Genomic DNA, 6,002 nt, shown 5'->3' on the forward strand with positions numbered 1-6,002 from the left:
TGTACATCTAGAAAGACGCCTTGTGTGTTTGGAATGACGAAGGGAACAGACGCGACAGTCCACGAGTTCAGCGTTGTTTTAAGACTAATTGGAATTGAGTATTCCATTTAGAAAGAAAATTGATATTTATTTACTGAAAATAGAGGAGTTTGAAATAGAATAAAAATTTCATTAGGAAAATTCCTAGGCCATGGAGTGGCCGCATGTCACCCGCATTATTTTTTTTTAAATAATTTATAAATTGGATAAACTTTATTTTGGCCTCATGAATTTTCATTCGATTTTACAAACCTCCTCATATCTCTAACTTTGGATCTCTGAACTTTTAATTTCTTTCGCTTTGGACCCCTCTGTTAGTTTTTAATGTTAAATTCAAACGGTTTGACTTTTTATATCTATTATACCCTTACTTAGTTCACTTGAAATTTTTTTTCCATCATTTAATGAGATTTAATGTCTAAAAAGAGAATATTTCATCTGACTTAACAAGATTCCCTAACGAAGGCCCGCGCGGGGGGGGGGGGGGGGTATTTGTTAGTAATTGGTAGTTCAAGAGTGTCGGATGGTGAGAGAGTCATTTCATGGGGCTATATTGATGGAGGGTGGTGGGTAATAATAATGCTCATATATATATGATCCAAACTATATATATATATATACACAAAATGGTTAATCAAAACATACTTTATCTAGTTTAGCTAATGGGTTTTAAAAGACGTCGTACATCCGATTATTTATTTTATTTATTTTTATTTTTTATAAGGATTATAGTTTTCCTAAAGTTTCTATTTTTCAACATTTTGGAAAAAAGTGATGTAGAGAGAGAAATAGTAGGAGAAAATTTTGAAAAAAGAGAGGTAGAAGATAAATAGTAGGAGAAAATAAAATGACTCTCTTGAATAGTGCCGCTACATGTAGCATTTTTTTTTGCTAATCCAATAAAATATCTATTTTGCATTTTTTTTTTTTTTTGACTAATCCAATGTGGTGGGAGGTTTTTTACAAATATGATTAGCGATTTTAGATAAGAGTACAATTTGGCTCCTCCATTGTTAGTGCTTTTATGCGCTCTCTCTTAGCCGATTTTCGAAAGTAATAACATACAAAAATATATATTATAAAATATGGGGAGGGTGCCTAGATAAAAGTTAAACTTTTATCTAGGCACCCTCCCCATATTTTATAATATATATTTTTGTATGTTATTACTTTCGAAAATCGGCTAAGAGAGAGCGCATAAAAGCACTAACAATGGAGGAGCCAAATGGTACTTTTATTTAAAATCGCTAATCATATTTGTAAAAAACCTCCCACCACATTGCATTAGTAAAAAAAATGCGAAATGGATATTTTATTGGATTAGCCAAAAAAAAAAAAATGCTACATGTAGCAGCACTATTTAGAAGAGCCATTTTATTTTCTCCTACTATTTATTTTCCACATCTCTTTTTTCAAAATTTTCTCCTACTATTTCTCTCTCCACATCACTTTTTTTCCAAAATGTTGAAAAATAGGATCTTTAGGAAAACTATAATCCTTATAAAAAAATAAATAAATAAATTTAAATGATCTAGATAAAAAAAATAAAAAAAAAAATAAAAAATAAAAAAACATAATCGGATGTATAACGTCTTTTAAAACTCATTAGCTAAACTAGATAAAGTACGTTTTGATAAACCATTTCGTGTGTGTGTGTGTGTGTGTGTGTGTGTGTGTGTGTGTATATATATAGTTTGTATTGTATTTAAGTCATGTGTGATACTTAAAATCATAATATATAATCATGCTTCGCAACCGAGGTCAACAACGGCCTACTTTAGCGAAACTATACATGATAGTAGTCATTTCTCTTTTGGTTGTTCGACTCATCTATCACTAAGAACAAAACCATAATTTTTATCGAGGGGAGGCAAAGCACAAATAAAGAGTCAAGTCTAATTTTGATAAAAAGAAAGCTTAATTTTTAAACCCAAATATGTGTGTGGTATATATATATACCTTTTACCCATCACCTTCTGTCAATATAGCCCCATGAATTGAATCTCTCACTATCCGACACTCTTGATCTACCAATTACTAACCAACCCCCCAACCCCCGTCATTAGGGAATCTTGTTAAATCAGATAAAATATTTTTTTTTTAGACATTAAATCTCATTAAATGAAGAAAGAAAAACCTCAAATAAAAAATATCAATATTAAAAACTAAAAAACAAATAAAAAATTAAACTAAAAAAAATGAATAAATGCAAAATCAGTCCATATGGTTGGCCTAAATTACAAATCTCTCCAAGCCGTATAAAAAAATTAATAGTAATTCAAAGGTTATCGGGTTGGCCAAAATAACAATTTAGTTCGTGCAGTCAAATTCCGTCAAACACTTGACAAACTCCATTAGCGTGCCATGTTAGCACCAATAAAATGATGACATTAGCGTGCCATGCAATTCTGTAGCCCTTCTTTGACTCTTCTAAACTCGAGCACATTCTCTTCTCAATGCCATTTTTGTTAGGAAATTAATCATATTTTTCAAGACCCGTGAGATGCGAAAAAATTAAAAAAAAAAAAAAAAGTGAAATAACAAAGATAAGTAATCACACACGACACAAAGATTTAAGTGGTTCAACTTAACAAGCCTACATCCACTGGCAGAGACGACTCGAAAAAAATTCACTATCAAAAGATGGAGTACAAAAATAGTAGAAAAAAAATCACTCGGATCCCAAAGCTTCAATACACCTAAATCTTACTATCACACAAGAGAGAATATTCTCAAAATAGAATACAGAAGATAGACGTACAAATTCTTTTTTTGCTAGAACAGATGACGACGGATCTCTATTTTTTTCTCTTACTCTGTAGCACATTTTCTTTTAATAACTTATTTTTGACTCCTCCAAAAAGCACCAAGAAGAAAACACCTTACAGCCCTTGTACCTCCATCTCTCAAATTCTCTATTTTTCTCCTCCCTTTGGTGCTCACATATATTTAGGTTTGGCACACTCTTATGAAGCTATTCGGCTTGCCCCTCCTCAATAAACAAGACACTCTTTTATAGTGTGACTAAATCGGTCATAAGCCTCTCAAGGCAATTAAGTCCAAGAATGACAAGGAATCCAATATTGAGTGCGAGTAGGAGAAGTCGACTGAAGCAAGAAACCTCTCCTAATTGGAGAAGGAATAACGTTGTTGGGCCCACCATATTGATGGATGGCAAGTCACACATAACAGATAACGACCCGGCAACCTGTCTTGTCACACAAATCACAAAAGAAATCAAATGCAATGAATATCTACAAGGTGACCAAGAAAGTTCAATAACTCCTCATCCAATCCAACACCATCTGCTCATCTCTCTTTCCATTTTTCTAGCTATCATCCCCCATGGAGGAGCATAAACACCAACAGCCTCTCCTACTATGCTTTCTGCTCCCCGTTTTCCTCTTCTTCCAATCCATATCGGCTGTTGATTTCGTCTTCAATGGCTTCAACTCCTCCGATATGTTACTCTATGGCCTGGCCGACGTTGAATCCCGTATTCTAACGCTCACTAACAGAACATATTACTCAATCGGCCGGGCAATTTACCCAGAAAAAATCCCCGCTAAAAACCCAAACTCTTCTTATGTGTATCCTTTCTCAACTTCTTTCATCTTCTCGATGGTTTCTTACAAGAATAATCCTCCTGCTAGGCATGGCATAGCTTTCATGTTTGTGCCCGTTAAGGGCATCGAAGGCGCAGACCCAGCTAATTATCTAGGCCTTCTCAACTTCACCAACAATGGGAATCCCAATAACCATGTCTTCGGTGTCGAGTTTGATGTGTTTAAGAACGTAGAATTCGATGACATAAGCGCCAACCATGTTGGAATCGACATGAACTCCCTCATATCAAATGCATCACACGATGCCGGGTACTGGCCCGACAGCCAAAGAAGCGACAACAGCAGCAACACTGATGATGAGAAGTCATTCAAGGAATTGAAGCTCAACAGTGGTGAAAATTACCAAGTTTGGATTGATTATTCAGATTCTTTGATTAATGTTACTGTGGCTCTGGCAGGCATGAAAAGACCTCGGAAGCCTTTGTTGAATGCTTCTATTGACCTTTCTGAGGTTTTTGAGGATGAAATGTATGTTGGCTTTACTAGTGCTACCGGAGAGTTAGTTGAAAGCCTGAAGATTTTGGCTTGGAGCTTTAGTAATTCTAACTTTTCGTTAAGCGAAAACTTGGTCACCACAGGTTTGCCGTCGTTTATTCTTCCAAAGGGTTCAATATTTCGATCCAAAGGGTTTATTGCAGGAATCACAGTGGGGGGTTTCTTTGGTGTCGGTCTTTGTGCCCTGTTTGCTCTGTTTTTGATCAAGAGGAAGCGAAGCGGAGTTAGGGAGAGAGAGGAAATGGAAGAATGGGAATTGGAGTATTGGCCACACAGAATGACTTATATAGAAATTGAGGCGGCCACAAGAGATTTCTCAGAAGAAAATGTGATCGGAACCGGAGGGAATGGGAAGGTCTATAAGGGTGTTTTAGCAGGAGGGGCAGAGATTGCAGTGAAATGCATTTCGCATGAAAATGATGGGGTGAGAGAGTTTTTGGCTGAAATTTCAAGCCTTGGAAGATTGAAGCATAGAAGTTTGGTGGGGTTGAGAGGGTGGTGCAAGAGAGTCAAGGGCAAGTTCTTTTTGGTTTATGAGTATATGGAAAATGGGAGTTTGGACAAATGGGTGTTTCAATGTGATGACAGGAAGATGTTGAGCTGTGAACACAGGATAAGGATTTTGAAAGATGTAGGGTTTGTTTGGGAAGACAATTCTTCTCAATTCTTCTAAACTTTTTTCTCTTTTTTTAATTGATTTGACACCACTAATACTTAACTCAACACAACTCAAAATTTTCAACTTTATTCAAAATTTTATATTCTTCAAACAACCCAAACATAATCTCAACTTTTTTTTTTCTCCTCAATATTCACAATTTTGAATTCAGTTCAATAAAATAGAAAAAAATCGCAAACCCATCGATTCATTCATGCATGCATACATATGGATCAATACAAATACTACCTGTACATACAAACACACAGAAGAAACAGCCAAAATGAAGCCACTTTCCTCACTCTATGTATTCTTTTTGTTATGGTTAATTGTCCATATTCAAATATCATCCACAACATCAAGGATTGAAAAATCCACATCACTCATTTCCTCTGTTTTCTCAGCCTTCTTGTAACTTGTGCTAGAAACAACGTACCCAAGTACCATCTTCTTATGAATTTGGAACAATGACGATGTTCAGTAACTCTTTTATCTTTCCTTCCCTTAAAATAGCAAATGTATAGTAGCTTAAGAACCCAACTAAAAAAAAAAAACAGAGAAGCTCAATTGTCAAAGCAGAAGGCAACATATTGCAGTTTACATGTTATAATGGGGAAGAAAGGGTTTTATATGCTAATTTCATTCTAGACTAATTAGAACATATGCAAGATATACATAGAGGACCAAACCTGCTCCAAGGTAACTATATCAAGCATGTACCAAAAAAATTCTTATTTGCTCAAAAAAGACTCATTTGCAGCCATGAAGAACATGTTGTTCATTAGATGGGGACACTATTACATTAATCAAATTGTATGGGAGTGAGACTAAAGTTAAGTATTTAGCATTACTATGTTCATCAAATCTGTCAGGTCTGGAACATGTTCTTCTTATTTTACTTGTAATTGGTAGTTTTATCCTTTTGAGCAAGGAGGCTCAAAGTTAAGCCATTTATGAAGAAATCAATAAGAATAATTTATAATTTTCCATTGTTTGTCAATGAAATACAAAAACAAATTTGGGTCTCCATCCATAAATCATCACAATGAAAAAGGAAACTTTTGCAGCGAAATTGCAATGGTGCTAGAATATCTACTACTAACCTGTGTTAATGTGTATTAGCTTCCTCATATAGAGTTCATAGCATGCTTTGAAGCGACTTCATAGGCAAAATGGTTTAAGAA

At 35.0% G+C, this 6,002-nt stretch overlaps 1 pseudogene; it reads left to right on the top strand.

Moving 5' to 3' along the window:
* The first annotated feature begins 3,339 nt into the window (after positions 1 to 3,339).
* On the top strand, positions 3,340 to 4,833 carry LOC148589863 (L-type lectin-domain containing receptor kinase VII.1 pseudogene; annotated as a pseudogene).
* Positions 4,834 to 6,002: the final 1,169 nt, after the last annotated feature.

The sequence above is a fragment of the Corylus avellana genome, chromosome 1, assembly GCF_965113065.1.
Source record: "Corylus avellana chromosome 1, dhCorAvel1.hap1.2, whole genome shotgun sequence".
Lineage (NCBI taxonomy): Eukaryota > Viridiplantae > Streptophyta > Magnoliopsida > Fagales > Betulaceae > Corylus > Corylus avellana.